This window comes from Phasianus colchicus, chromosome 5 (genome assembly GCF_987193195.1).
Source record: "Phasianus colchicus chromosome 5, bPhaCol1.hap1.1, whole genome shotgun sequence".
Lineage (NCBI taxonomy): Eukaryota > Metazoa > Chordata > Aves > Galliformes > Phasianidae > Phasianus > Phasianus colchicus.
The window spans coordinates 49,926,221-49,943,047 of record NC_143440.1 but is presented as its reverse complement, the minus strand read 5'-3'; the positions used below and the strand labels follow the sequence as shown (position 1 = coordinate 49,943,047).

Here is a 16,827-nt window from a genome sequence, read left to right as displayed (position 1 = left end):
TGTTTATTAAAAAACATAAATTCTATAATTTAACTCTGATGGACAAATTAAAGCAGATCAGTAATTTAGACTTTTAAGTTATATTATTTATCAGAGAAAAAAAAGACGCTGCTTCATTTCATAACTCTATTTTGCAGAATAAACTATTTAAATTCTTATGGACACAAAAGATGCGTTGGTAACACCTATATAGTTATTTTTTATTTATCATAAAATGAAGAAATTGACAAACTTGAATGTTTGAAAATAGAATTGAATAAATTCTAGTGCTGTATTTTTATTCCGCCAAAAGGTCCAAAGCTATCAGAAAAAAATAAGTTCGAAGACTAAACATCTGTATGCCTAAATTCTGCCCTCCTCCTTGGGCAACACTTCACATAGAGGGGCAAAGTAGATTGTAAAAATTTCATGATAGTCTCTTTCCTACCAAATTCCTTACTTGTTTTTTCTTTCCCTTGGTATGTATTCCTGAAATCCCTTTCCAACTTTAAAGATCTTTTCCCCCCTTATTTAAGTCAGGATTTTTTTTTTCCTTTATGTCTTGAAATCCCCTTCGTCCTAGATTTGTTTCATGTGTCTTCTGTCTGAGAGCCTTGTTTAATTCTGAATTGTCAAACAAACAGGTAAAAGCAAGTGAACATCCCTAAACAATGGGACTCTCTCCTCCTGCATAAAGGCATTGGAGAGTCTGAAATATCTTGGTGGTCACACATTATGAAGTTTCACTGTCTTCTGTATAAATCTGATGAATTTTCTTAAAACTATTTCTGTCCTAGCCATATTTTTCAGTCTTGCTGCCTCTACACCCTTATTAATAATTGTAAGAGATATATATGGAAAAATACATCCTTTTATTTTGGGAAATGATTAATATTCCAAACATTCATGATGTGACTGCAGATGTTTTCAATGGGCGTAAATGAACTAAATTCTTACTTTTGACTATTTTTCCCTGATGCACCATACTGTAATCTGGCATGAGAAGGATTAGAAAAGACTTGATTTAATTATATGCTCTGTCTGGGCAAATACAATTCAATTAAAGAAGATGTGATTATTAAATCTAAAATACATTAGCATGCATCCATCAGTCAGATGCTTGAGCTTTAAATTAACAAATAGTTCTTTTACAGTTACCCAACTACTAGAAAGAGGATCAGAATTAAAACCTCTAATAAAATTAGCGTAAGTCACTCAATGCTTGATTTAAAGTAAAATTTACTGAATGGATTTTGTGCACCAGTTGTAGTAAGTTCAGTGAAATTTCACAGAATCACAGGATGACCAGGGTTGGAAGGGACCTCAAGGATCATGAATCTCCAACCCCCTGCCACACGCAGGGCCACCAACCTCCCCACTTAATACTAGACCAGGCTGCCCAGAGCCCCATCCAATCTGGCCTTGAATACTTCCAGGGATGGGGCATCCACAACCTCTCTGGGCAGCCTGTTCCAGCACCTCACCACTCTCTCTGTAAAGAACTTCCCCCTGACATCCAACCTGAATCTCCGCTCCCTCAACTTAAAACCATTTCCCCTCGTCCTGCAGTTATCAACCCTTTCAAAGAGTTGATTCCCCTCCTGTTTGTAGGCTCCCTTTAGGTACTGAAATGCTGCAATGAGGTCACCCCACAGCCTTCTTTTCTCCAGGCTGAACAAGCCCAGCTCCCTCAGCCTGTCTTCATAGGGGAGGTGCTCCAGCCCCCTGATCATCTTCGTGGCCCTCCTCTGGACCCTCTCCAACAGCTCCCTGTCTTTCTTGAACTGAATTTTGTAACTTTCTTGTACTGAAATTTGTATCAGTCTTGGGTGATGTCAAAGTAACCAATTCCATTCTGTCACAAAATGTGGTCTTTTGTGTTTCCATACATTGACCAATACATTTTGTTGAGTTTGTGTCAAAAAGAACTGACACTTTAAAGTTTCTTTCAAAATTTCCTTCACATTTTAGCAACCTTTTCCTTCAGATTTCTAGTGAAAATACAAACAGTTATTAAAGAATATAGTGCATGCATATATTAAAACCTTTAATTTCTATGCCAGGAAAACAGATTAAAGGTCATCAGAGACATCTAAGCTATCAAGCAAAGATCGATTTTATTCCTTTTAATAGAGAGTCACCAATGCCTAATTCAAGATGCTGAGAGGTGTCTCAATGAGGTATACGGTGTTGCCTGATCTTCCAGAACATCCTACTAAGAAACGTGGAGTTCAAAATATGACCATGTCAACCTGCACTAAGATTGCCATGTCAAGGCTCCCCAGTAGCTACTGTGCTCTGCTGAGAATTTTCATACTGTTTACATTAATGCGTCTCAGTGTTCCCAGTTATAGTGATGCAGGAGCTCAGTAAATATAACATCAAGGGGAGAAAATTTATTTGAACAAGACTCATTTTCCTTCATGGTGACTCACAAAATTGGCTTGATCTGCTGCAATGTGATTTTGATAAACCCTCACTGTATGGTCTTGCCCAACTTTTCATTGCTCAGCTTCCAGGAATTTGTCTTCTGGGTAAATAACCAGAGGTTAAAAACAAAGAGTGACATATTCCACAAGGAAGAGGAATTATAGGCCAGAAGCCTTTTTGGAAAACAGTGCTGATGGAGCATGGATCTGCCTGCTTCTTCAAATGTTTTATATACAAATTCTCTTCTTTACACTGATGTAACACAATTTTAAAGGTCCAGGAATCAGAATGAGGCAGTTTACTATCAATTTCTTTACAGAGACTAAAGCCAACTAGATTTTTGTTTTCAAGAGTACCCAATTGACAGCTGAAAGATATGAGTGATCCATGTAATTCCTGGTCAGATGTGTGTTTCTCCTACAAGTAAAGCAGGATGGAAAAGCAAGATGACAGGGAAGATAGTTAAAAACCAGGCACATGGCTGGACATAGGAGATCTGGGCTCCTAGTACTACTGATCTATTTCTTATTAGGAAGACAAGCTGCCTGGGTTAGCTGTACTCTGCCAAAGCAAATAGGAAGGTACCATATATGGAAGTGGACAGTTATATCAGCAAGGCATCAACTTAAATAACAACAAAACAAAACAAAATAATTGAAAGGTAGAAATATTCACATTCATTCTTAAAATGAATATGTCAGAGATAAAACTATTTAAGTTGTCAAGAGGTATGAAAATATGCTCTGGATTTGTCCATATGCCAGTGGTAGCAGTCCAGTGGTAACCCAGAAATTTGGGAAATTTCATGCAGTGCGTGTGCATTAGTATCGGACAGTATGACTGAAGCTCACACAAAAAGTTTGTGTGACTGAAATACTTAAATAAGCTTGTTTAAGAGAGATCAAGTGGACTCCATAGTCTGGTGCTGGCAAGCTATACTGTGCCAAGCACCTCGAATATGATTAGACTTGAAAATAAATTATAGAACTATTTTCTTAATTATTCATATGAGGTAGAGGCAGAGCACATCTATGTCTGTGTGCCTACAGACAACCACACTGCAACAGAGAAGGAGATGAGCAGCATCTCTAAACATTGCTATTGGTAGCACACAAGAAAAAGTAATGCTTTAACAACCTATGCTGACAGTCATTTACAGCCAGTATAGAGCTCTTTGGAACACGTTGAAAAAATTTATAATGAAAATCTCCCAGTTATGAACACATGATTTCTACATTAAACATAATTCTCCCTTTGCTTTTATTATGATTAATAGGAAGAATTATCTTTGAACTGAAGTGAATTGGTGCTTAAATGTAAGAGATCAAATCTATTGCATTTGATATTTGTATTCAAAATAAAATCCAAACCAATGGTGTTTGTATTCAATGCAAAAAGAAAAGAAAAAAAAAAAAAGAGTGAATCTCACAAAACTAATAATTATTTTGAGCCAAACCAACTGACTGAAAATATTTTAAACATTTGCTAATTAGCTAATCTGTTAATCATGTTATTTTGCTAAAAAAACAGATCTAACTCTTAGGAATGAAAGAAAAGAAAGTTATGATTAAAAGCCTTGAAGGAAGAATTGCTATGTAAAAAGGAAATTGTACAAGTAGGAAATGCTCTAAAGAACTGATAGCAGTCCAATTACAAGTCCTGAAATACAGAGAATAGATAAACAAAGCAAAAAGATAGAGAAAAAGATTTTGTAACTTCTTACATATAATGCATCTGAACTTGAAGAAATACCAAAATAGGTTTGGTATTTAATCTGCTAGGCATGGTAAAGTATGCCTTGGCTTTAGTACAGTTAAGAAGGAAAAGACAATGATTTGTGTGTGTTTGTGTGTTCAGGAGAACTCACGAGATAATAAAGTACTATATATTTTCTAAGTAACCAAGGACAATATTAAACACCTATACTGAAAATGGATAGTTTTAACTCAACAACTTTTCACAAACATGTTTTCACATTACGAGACAACCACAGCAAATAAGATTTTGAGGTTTTAAAATGTATTACCCAGAAATCTGAGAACCACAAGAATCACCAGATTGGAAGAAAACATATGTTGTTGCATATTAAAAATAATAATAACAATTAAATGGAGGTCTTCAGGCTACCTTTTTCCTGGAAATCATAGAATCACTCATGTTGGAAAAGACCTTAAAGATCATCGAGTCCAACCACAACCTAACCATACTACCCTAACTCTAAAAGCTCTTCGCTAAATCATCCCTGAGATGACTGGATTTTCAAAAAAGCTTAATACAAAGATGAACACAAAAGGTGTGCTTCACATGAACTATCTTCCTAAAACACCTGTACAGAGTGTCATCTTAAAATGAACGCTTAAGAACCAGGGCATAAATGCTCTTTAGACAATACCTCTTCCACTGACTGGAGACTAGACAAGTAACTTCATCAGTGACTTATTCTTAGATGGTGAGAGGAAGTTATGTGAGATGAAAAGCAAGCTCTTGTGTCTGTGGTAATGCTCTGTCACTCAAAGCTATCAATCCCTTCCTGTTCGTCCTGGTTATCTGTGTTTCTCCTTTTGTGTCCTAGAAGAATGATACATTTAAGCCGATCCATTCTTAAGAAGAAAAGAGACTGAAGACTTTGAAAATTTTAATACAGCAGAAAAATCCTTTCCACAGTTTAATTCATTGTTCTGCCATAAAAATTGATTGTCTTGAAAACAATGTATCAAACTGGGGAAAATATTAGAATAACTGTTAAAAACAAGTCAAGAATCATGACTTAAGCATATAGAACCAATGTCAATAACTGGTAGCATGTTGGGGCAAGAGGATATGGTCCTGTATCACTGACTGTGCGGATAACATCCATAGCAGATTACAAAATCTCATATTTTGCTCTTTTCTGGTTTTGCTTTTTCATTTCAACAGTAGTTTTTAAAACAAAACAGTTCCTTTCACCCAGGCCTAAGGGCCATAAGCGCTTTAATTCATTATAAAAGAGAGACCAGATTTAGAACGAACAAAAGCTTTGCACAACCTGAAGAGCATCCCTGTAACAGGGGGGTTGTAAACAAAAATCTGATGCTCTAAGGGCTTATATTATCCTCTCCTAAGGTTGGAGGAAGTCCCAGAGGAAGGTCATCTCTACAGAGCTTCTTTTACAAATTTTCTAAACCGCTCTACTTGCTCCCATTTTTTCCTTGCAATCCTCCTTCTGCCAAATTCACTAATGCCTGCTCAGCATTGGGTTCACTAATGCTGCTCATGGGTTTTTATCTGGAGTCCCAAACAGTGTGATGTGGTTGCAGCACGTCCACACATCTTTTCCCATCCTACTCAGACTACATCTCCCCTCCTTCTACATCAACAACAGATGCCAAAAGTATTTCTGCAGAGATTTCCAGTACTTCAGGATAGGAAGTTCTTGCTCATTAAGTCAAAATTTGCTAACATGATTAGGAGACACCAACCAAGATTCTTAAGTCTGTCCTCTAAACGATTGACTTCCTTAATCTGTTTGTACCCTTACATTATTAACCTATTATCAAGCAATTATTTACCTGTAGAGTGATAAAGTTCAGGTTTAAATCTATTGTATTCTTCATAGTTTAAATGAAATAGTTATTTTTAAGCATAACCTTGCATCCATAAAATTGAATAGCTAAACTCTTAGGCACAACCGTGTTATATCTTTTGTCTTTATAGTAAAATGGGACCCTGGAGATTAACCTGTTTTTGTGGATTTTCTGCCAGAATTTATGAAATACAATCAGACACCTGCACTAAGTGAAAGGTGCTGGGTGAAGGGAAAAAGCTTTTTCTTGCTATCCTCTACTTTGTGTTTAGTAACTGTGTAGCTGACTTCCACACAGATGGGCTGTGGCAGCCAAACTTATTTATTACTGTATCAGACAGGTTAACTGACAATTTTATAGAAAACAGTGATATTGAAAATATACAGATTAGCGAGTTTGGCAACTTTGGTAGAGGCTGAATCAATCATTCTTATTACTGTTGAACTCCATATTTTGTCTCCTAAATCCCTGGGTATATTACAAAGAATTAAAATTCAGCAGGATGAGTATTTAAGTATGAACTAGGTTAAAACAGAGGGAGGTCTTAAATCAAAACCTTCTCAGCAGGGCGTTATTGTACAGAAGAGAGCTTTTAAACTGAGTAAAAGCTCTTAACCTAAAAAAATTTTTACAAGCAATTAAGAATAACCAAAAGCTTACATCACTAGATACTGAGACATAATTTATTACAGCATACGTTATGTAGGAAATTATGAAATATATTACAGTGCATGCCAGAAATTTTAGAGAAACATAATTTTTCACAGGAAAATGTCCTGAAAAGCCCCTATAAACAAAGAGACTGGAGATGATTCTTAGACATGGCACTTGAAAGTCCTTTGGAGGCAAAATTTCATATATAATCTAACTGGTGTTTCAGCTAAGCATACTTGCTAAAGATAATAGTAAATCCCTGAAGACAAGGGTAGGAATCATTTTTAGCACCCAAACAAGGCAGAGAACAGAAAGTCTAGTAGCATACCTGTTAAAATATCACAAGCATCTTTCAATCTTGCCTTGTCTGGTCTGTCCATTGACAGCAGAATTGCATTTCGTCTTTATGCTTAGTTACCTTCTAGTTATCTCTAAATGTATTTATTGCAGGAAGACAGATAGTCTGACTTTTCAGAAATATAAATATCCCTTATTATATCACAGCAGGAGAATATACTAGGAAGAATTTATATACAAAACAGGCTGGATGAGACCCATTACTAAATAAAATCTCTGAAAATAGAAACACAAATCAAACCTTACTCTTTTGAGGCAGGGAAAAACCTTGAAAACACTTCGAAACTTGGCGGAGCCTTCCTCATTAAGTTCAACATATGATAACGCACTCCCAGTTAATCAGCAGATACTGCCATCCATTCTCATTAGACTAAATCTGCTCCCTGGGAGATATCCCAATAAACTGGTGATCCCAATTAAGCTCTTTCCAATTAATTTGCACTTCATGGGGGTTTTAGCATTTTTTCACTTAAATTCAGTCTGAGACTTCTGTGTGTGTGACTTCAGCAGTACTTTCCCTATAAATAAGGGCCACAGAATTCATTCCAGAAAAAGGGATTTGTCTTCAGGAGATGCTAGTTTTCTAAATATTTCTTGATATTTCACAATGTGGATATTAAACATCATGGTTCTTAACTCGATCAGAATAATTACAGCCTCACTCACCAGTTCCCATGAGTAGCTTTCCTACTGCCAACAGACCCATTCCTCTCAGTCTTTTTCCATCTTTCCCAGTGTGCATCAAACTCTTTTCACAGAGCAGACCTCTCCAGCTGGAAGTCGCTTCAGCTTTATGCTAAAAAAAAAGAAATAATAATCATTTACTCAGTAGTCTTCAGAGCAAAAAAAGTAAAGAGAGTACTTAAACTTCTTATATTTTATACAATACCTTCATCCTTTTCTCAGGCATAGTAGCAGTTACTCATAAGTGACTAGCAGCAATCGTCTGGTTCTAGACTTGAAAGTCAGGTAAATGCCTGTCTTACCATGGTGAAAAATGATTAATATCCAAGATGGAAAAGGACAGTTCCTTTCATTTTCCATTCCTCCAACTCTCAAATTTGTTTTTCAAATGCAATCTCTCTCTTCAAAATTAGCTGATGAATTTAATGTGTATTTTATGAGTTTTTAAAAAACAAATGTACTTGTCAAATGAGAGAGTACGCACCCAGGCAGCTACAAGATGAATTTTTCATGATAACTGGGAAACACCTTAAATTTGCACTACTAAAAAGGAGATAATTTAAAAATGCCTAACTAAAAGCCAAAACAAAGAAGTAAATCTTTAATTTCATTTGTCATGCTCATGTGAGCATGTAACTGGGAAAATACATGAACTCATCAAGTACAGAGCAACTAGTGGTTTACCAACAAGCCCAATGACTTAGAACAGAAGCTACCATCTTTCACTCCTTTACAGCAGACATTTTCTGTATCTCATCAAGCAAGTATTGAAAGATTCAAGAATTAATCATGGCCTGAGTAGAACCAGCTACCAGTGAGCCAGCCTAACTCGTGTTTTGTATTTTGAATATGATTGGATCCCAGTAACTTCAGTTAATGAGTTAACTGAGTACAAGTTATACTCAGAAGTATTTATTTTATTCTACTATCATGTACACACACCAAAACAGACAATTCTCAGTATCTCTACACATCCAAGAAGAACAAGTGAATTTGCAGATCAGAACGGCATTCAATTCAGTGAAGATTGGCAAAAAATTACAACAGGAGCATGCCTTAGATACTCATGGCTTCTAGGCATATGATGTATGTTTTTCCCATGAAAATGGAAGATGAAATGGCCATACAAGGTGATAGATTTGGAATAGAATTCATCTGGACATATTTGTAATGGACAGATTTGGAAGGGTAGACCAAAAATAAAAGTAATTTTAAAAAAATTATTGTATAAAATAAAAGCAAGCAGAATGTAAGTTAAAACTGATTTAAAGTGAAAGCAACAACATTCTGTACAAGGAACAGAAGGAATTTATATATATATATACACTACTGAAATAATAAGAAGGGAAATGAAAATGGATGCAAACTGAATCATTGAAATTGCTATTTTCATAGGGTTTTATCATCAGTCCTGGAAATTAGCTCTATCAACTTCAAAATCAGTGAACCTGAAGACTTGCAGAGTAGCTGAAGTTCAAAGTTTACTCACTTAGGAGGGGGACAAAAACATAAGAACGAGAAGAAGACATGAAGCACAAAAATTTTCAGTATGTCCTGGAGAAGATGTGGCACAGTAGTCAGTACTTGTCTCAAGTAAATATAATGTCCCTGCTACTGCATGTAATACCAGGATCAGAAAGCATTACTCAGAACACTCCACAGTTTGCTTTCTCATCCTGGCCCTTATCTCCAGGTCCCTTAAGTACACCTTGGCTTTCACCTCCCAGAAAGACTGGAAAAGAAGGTCCAAGATCCTTGTGTGGATCCTTCCTGGAAAACTTCCCGGCTGTTTCAACCCATTCCTCTACAGTACTTCCCGAATCCTAATGCTCTTTGCCAAATCATTCCCTAATCAGAGGCAGCCTACACCCCATTTCTGACTCTCAAACAGCTTCAGAATGTCAATAACCTCTTTCATTTTGCTCCTCCAGCACTTCTCTTTGCTAGGAATTCATATTACTGCTGGAACATTTAATTTGACCTACCTCAGTGACACGTTTTGGCAAGTTTTATCACTCAGACATGGGGCTGGCCTTCAATTCTCAGAGGGAAAAGTGAATAAAAAAGACAGATTTTGATAGTGGCTTTTCTCTCTTATTTCTGAAGATTTTGTTTTTAATGGTGTTCTTTCCTCTTCTCTGTGTGGTCAGCCTAGGAAAAGATAGCACGAGAAAAAAAGGTGCAGAGGTAATATGCACAAGAGAACAAAATTGATGGGAGTTGTAGCAGATGGCAAATTCTGATGACTAACAAGGGGTGGTGATAAAAGAATCAGATTTTCAGGTGGTGAAGAAAGAAAAAGAAAGAAAAAGAGAAAAGAGGGAAAGAGAAGGAAAGAGAGAAAGGGAAGAAGGGAAAAAAAAAAAAAAACAGAAAAACAAGGCTTACTTTGATAGGAGGTGCAAGGAAATGTGCATATATTACACATGTTCTTCAGCCAAGAAATATTATTTGAATATTATTTGTCTTAGTTCAAGATGAATTAAATCAATTATTTTAAAGATGAGATCATTTTAGCTGACAACATTATCTTCAAACCCTGAAATCTATGATTAAGACAGTTTTTAATATCCTTCATAGAATCACAGAATCACAGAATTCATCCAAAAATAAAATACACATTGCTCAAATATTTGCTTATATTTGAAGCTTTTCTTAACAAATGGGCTGAAATTGCTCTTTTGTTGTAGTCTACCAGAGAATAGAAGCATCAGTTGAATAGTCTTGTGATTTTTCTGCCTTTAAAGCAAGAGCGTTGCTGCAGAAAATATTGTAGAATTTCTGCTTGAAATTATCCCCTCAGGCCACCACTAATATAAACCTAAATAGATAAATCACTCACTTTGTGCTTTGGTATTTCAGGGTTCACCACAAGAGGAAGAAATAAGCAGTTATTGTGAATTTCACCAACATGAATATAAGGGTGTTTTTTAAGAAAATTTTTACAACATGGTTTTAACTGCTTAATTTTAACTTGGCAGTAGGGAAACCAAAAGAAAGGAGATTCTACTATTGAAGAAAATAGAATTATAAAAAGTATTAAATTACGGGAAAAACAATTTCAGTAGTACACTGAGTTCCATGCGAGTTCATACTTCATTAGATGAGCAGATAATTAGCAGGTTACTGCTGATGTTTTTCAAAGGTCTTTGATTCCAAACACTTCACACTGCTACGTTTACCTATTGTTTGTGGAACTATGCAGATCAGAATTTATTTATTTTTTACAGTGCTCCTGAGCAGTACTATAAATCTTCGAATGACCTTGGAGACTCTTCAGCTTGTCCACTCACTACTTAAGTGGCTCATTCCATCAAGGACTGAGAAGATGCGTAGAGTTATTTTGATAGATATGTCTTTGGGACTGATGATTTCTGCTGTGTAATTGAAGTACTAGAATACTCTTTGTGAGATATGCACCACACAAAATCCTCATGTATAACTTAAGCTCCACAATGATGATTAAAATGGCTTTAGAAGTCAAGTGCAAACAGAGCTTACTACAGGATATTTGCATCTGTGCGCACATTGCTCTAATTGCTTAGGCTTATTTACTTTCCCTCTCATAGCTAGAACCCAGAGATAAGCTTTCCCTGCAAACCAGTTTGAATAAAGCAGTCAGCATGAACAACGGAAGGAAGTGAGCCTATAAATGTGTTAATTTTCTTTAGCAGACATGAATGGTCCATAACCAAAGCCAATTATTCCTACTTCTTTTCCAACCAAACAATAAGTAAAACATGAAAACTAAAGCCTTCAAGTTGGCCATGATCATCCTTGATAAGAATGGGATATCAAGATGATGATGGATCCAGGACCAGTGTCATAGCCTTTGTTTTCCAAGATGTTGTTTACAGTTAAAGAAAAAACTTCACCTGAACAAATCAAAAAAAAAAGAAACACTTGTTTTGTAGGGTAAGAGGAATTGAATTATACGTCTAAGCAAACTAGCAAACTTGAGATACAAATCTTCATACTCATTATTTCCAAGTGCCTGCACCCAGAAATAGGTTATGTAGAAGTCAAGATATATCCCTGCTAGTGCTTACTGGTGACCACAATAAAGGCATTTTATGTGCTTTTGTTATAACCTTGATGAACTGTTAACATAATTTTCATGTCGAAGAGGCGCAGAGGAGTTGAGGTGTTAAATTTGAATTATAACAGATAATACTGGATACAAAATCGTATTTTATCATTACTGAGAGTTATTAAAAGGTGAGAAAGGAAAAGTAAGTACAAATGGCCCATTTGTGAATGACAAAAAATATTCTCAGGCATGTGCATGTTTAAAAATGATCTGTAAAAAGCAGAGGACCAATGTGATGAGAGCATTCACGGATATTAATGAGCTGCTCAGGAACATAGGGCTGACGATATTGTGACAATCCACCAAAAGATTTTAAAGCAGAGTGACCAATAGCAGTTTAGAATCCAGCTCTACACTCACCAAGAAATTCAGAACTAGCTATCACCTCTCAGTGTTCTGAGTTATAACACATACTCCAAAGAAAATGCCAGTTTAAAACTATTTTGTATATTATACAGGATTAAAGAACAAAATAGGACCATCGTTATGCCATAGTACAAGCCAGTGGTGCATCCATAAGCTCACTATTGTATGCATCTTAGGTTTCTCCATCTCAAAAATGATATAGGAGTGACAGAAATAAGTACAGCAAATGGAAATGATGATGAAAATAAATGTGGAGTACCTCTCATGTAAAGTGCAAATACACAGATAGGACTCTTCATTTAGTAGAGGAAATGACAGAGAGAAGGATCACAGGAAAGATATCTCAAAAGCTATGGGCAGCACGTCTCAGTATTGGTCCCAGTTTGGAAAGCATAAGCTGACACAAACTACAGGTCGGAGGAGTGAATTGTGAAATCAAAATAAATCTATTAACAAATTAGATTTTGAAAACAAAATAAACAGCTTTCATTCACTGATGATTTTATGCCTTACCAGAATTTTTTTTTTTTTTTAATATCCACCTCTTGACTGTTTTTCCTGCTCCATCATTTTCTAACCCATTAGTAAACTGTTACCCAAAATTATAACCACCACGGCTCAGCACTCAGTAAGCAGCTATTCCCAATAATTTGCAGGGGAAAATACAAAAGTAAAAATTGATCAGAGTTAGTCTATGATTTAGGAAAGTCCAGGACAGAGGCTAAGAATGCTCTCTGCAAGAATAGATAATTATAGTATAGTAGAAAGGGAGGAGGGAAGCCTTTAAGTCTTCTATGAGACTGGTAGAAAGATTTTGTTCTAACTCTCAGAGCAAAATTACCTAGTCTGATTTTTGAAGACTAAAATTATAATATTGGATTATTTTTCTTCCCTGATAAATTTTTAAGGACAAACTTCATCTTTTAATTTTGAAAAGAATGGAAAAGTTTTTGTGCTGTAACCATAAACTCAGTGAACTCTCTGTGTCAGGGATTTGTCTTTTGGATCCTCGTCTTGACGACTTCTCTGCACCATCTGTTCTGATGAACAGTTCCCAGGAGGTACAGCAGTGATTCAGAGAAACTACACTATAGAACACATCAGCAATCCAGGGATCCCATTTTATAAATCAGAAGCATACACAAGCTACCCACACTGGGAGTAACACAAAATTACATTTTTGTGTCCCACATCCTTCATTTTTAGAATCATAGAATCATGAAATGTTTTGAGCTGGAAGGAACCTTAAAGACCATCCAGTTCAAACCCCTCTAACCATAGGTAGATACACCTTCCACTGGACCAGGTTGCTCTAAGCACTATACAACCTGGTCTTCAACACTTCCATAACTTCTCTGGGCAGCCTGAACCTGTGTTTCTCCACCCTCATAGTAAGGCGTTTCTTCTTTATGTCTGATCTAAATCTCCACTCTTTCAGTCCAAGTCCATTGCCTAAATGGCTTGCAAAGATTAGATGAAAAACAGTGGTAGGGCTTAAGAAGAATTAGGAGCATATCTAGCAAGATTTTTTAGATCCAAAGCCAGGTTTTGATGAAGCTTTGATGTTTAAATGCAACATGAAGTCATAAAAGTCAACAGATTTGAAAGTAGATATATTTAGGACCTCAACACGTCAAAGGAAACATTTTTATTTAAGGTATTACTCTTCTCCCAGCCATTAGATTTTAAATATTGCAATTGTTGTTTCCAAACACCTTCCTTTCATTTTGCTTTATTAGTTAGTATTAAAGCGCTAAGTAGTAAATAGAATTGAGTCCACTGGGGTTTGTCACACTCTGCAGTTCAGAGCAGAAGTAGCTGAAATGTTGTTCTTTAATAGTGGCATAAGTCCTTGTAAGAGCAATAAAAGCTGCCACTTCCTTTATGAGGCAACCTAAATGCCATTAAAATGATGAATGAACTAGTTCCATTTTATTTGTTCAGCCTTTCCCAGCACTATTCCCACAACTCTATTTAAATCACTACCTTGTATTCTACACATTTCCATGTGCTTGAAATGCACAGATGTCTGCAAAAGAACTAAAAGCCTTTCAGAATGGCCATAAATGCTTATTATTTTCTTTTCCAGTATGCAAACAGTTAAATAATTGAAGTGGAGCTGAAATATATAGCCAAACAAAATTAATCCCCAAGTTCTAAGGCAGCTCTTAAGAGAATTTTCCAGGTAGTTTAAGAGGTCATCTTGCTTTGCAGTACAGTGTTGCTGGTTATCGCTGGGAAGCTGAATCTCACACTGATCAGTCCCTCTAGACCATAATACAGAACAATAATGTTCAGATCAAAAGCATTGTGATTAAGTAACCTAATTAAGAGGTACGTGGAACTGGTGTTGCAGTAGATTGTTTTCCTCCTATGAGGATGTAAGAAATTCTCCTAATTTACCTTCTTTTCAAAATTAAGGGTAAACATTTGCTTCTGTGACATGTTTATGACCTATTAATTAGGTCCTGCAAGGCTAGTTAATATCTCAGCCCCCCTTTAGTACTGTTCAAGCAGCTAAAATTACCTTCACCAAATATCCCAAGGCATAAATAAAAGAAATCAAACACATCTCACTGAAGTTTGGGAGGGTGATTAAATACAGATCTCCAAGGTGCTAACTTTAACATCAGTGGAGAGGAGAAGGGAAAGGAGAGGGGAGAGAAAAAGAGAGGGGAGAGAGAGAATAGATATAACACAAAAATTAAACTTTCAGCCAAATATGTTGCCAACAAAAATCCTTAACCTGTGACTATCCTGAAAAGGTACTTGAAACCCAGCAGCCAGAATGGGTTGTATGTCACGAGGACACCAGACCTTCTCTGGACAAGAGGATTTTTAGCTCAAGACTTGAGTTTTAAAGATTCTCTCCTCAGTCTCTCATGTATTAGGACAGATGCATATGCCTAGTGTATGGGTTTAACTAGGTAAGAAATGGCAGGAAAGAGTAGAAAATAGTCATTTGCTGTGGATAACACTGTAAATCTAATAAGTGAATCTCTTCATTTTCTAAGTTCACAGAAACACAAAATCACAGAATGGCCCAGCTTGGAAGGGACCTCAAGGATCATGAATCTCCAACCCCCCTGCCACGTGCAGGGCCACCAACCTCCCCATTTAATCCTAGACCAGACTGCCCAGGGCCCCATCCAATCTGGCCTTGAACACCTCCAGGGACGGGGCATCCACAACCTCTCTGGGCAGCCTGTTCCAGCATCTCACCACTCTCTCTGTAAAGAATTTCCCCCTGACATCCAACCAAAATCTTCCCTCCTTCAACTTAAAACCATTATCTTGTCCTGCTTTTATCTACCCTTTCAAAGAGTTGATTCCCCTCCTGTTTGTAGGCTCCCTTTAGGTACTGAAAGGCTGCAATGAGGTCACCCCGCAGCCTTCTTTTTTCCAGGCTGAACAAGCCCAGCTCCCTCAGCCTCTCTTCATAGGGGAGGTGCTCCAGTCCCCTGATCATTTTTGTGGCTCTCCTCTGGACCTTCTTCAACAGCTCTCTGTCGTTCTTGTACTGAGGGATCCAGACCTGGATGCAGTATTCCAGACAGAATCATTAATCACCACTCCGTGTCTGTGGCCTTTCAACCAATTTCTTATCCATCAGGTGGTCCACCCATCAAATCCACATCCCTCCAATTTGCATATTAGGAGGTGGTGGAGGACCATGTCAAATGCCTTGCTCAAGTCCAGGTGAATGACATCGGTCACTTTCCCTTTGTCCACCAATGCCATCACTCCATCAAGTTCTGCTACACACCTTGTAATTTCATTTCAAGGATGTAGTTTAACAGTCAGAGAATAAACTATATAAATTCTTTCTATGATCAGTGATCACTTGTTCTAGAACAGTTCTAGCAATCATGCTACTGTGATGTGAATTTGGAAGCATGGGTGCCCCCAAGTCATAGAAACAAGATGTAATGTGTCCCTTTGGCCAGACACATCTCACTTAACCAAGCAAACCAATGTAGGAACATAATATTTCTGTTCTTTGGTAGTCAGCATGGAAAGATGGGCACTTCCAGCATCAGTAAAAAACATGAGGCAGTGTCCTGGAGAGACTAGCTTGTGTTACACCATCCAAATAAACAGCAAGGGCCCTGCACTTTGACACTCTGCTCAGATATGTACATGCCCATGAACAGCACAAACCTATATTACCCTCAGGCTAATGACAAAAATCTGTTATGAGTTAGGGATCACCCAGTGGGTGTTGCAGAAAGGGAGAAAATTCTGGGTTGATTAGTTAATGATTGCTGGAAAAGCCATTTGGGTTGAGATACCTCTCATGAGGCATTTTTAGAGAGCAAGGCCATGATGAGGCCATCTGGAACACAATATGTGGTTCTGGGTACCCAGATGCAAGGAAAATTAATTCAGTCTGTAATAGTACAACAATAATCAAGGAAATTAAGAATTTATCTTCCAAAATGAGATTAAAAGTTGCTGGCTTACTTAGCTTGAGACAGGTTAAGGTTGTGGGGATTCTGATTGCTTTCTATAAACTTACCATGATATAATAGCAGAGGCTAAAAGCTATCTAAACAAGAAGACAGTACTGCTGCAATGACAAATGGCTGGACACTAGCCATTAATAAATTTATCCTAAATACTAGACAAACCTCCAGAGGTCTAGATCAAATTTTATTACAGGCAACTTCAGTGCTCATTTATGTTTATGCTGGAGCATGCTCA

The 16,827-nt window shown here is 36.9% G+C and overlaps 1 protein-coding gene across 7 annotated transcripts in view; it reads left to right on the top strand.

Annotated features, from left to right (window-relative positions):
- The window catches only part of BEGAIN (brain enriched guanylate kinase associated), a 148,222-nt gene that overhangs the window by 105,466 nt on the left and 25,929 nt on the right, over positions 1-16,827 (top strand). The gene's annotated exons all lie outside the window — the stretch shown is intronic.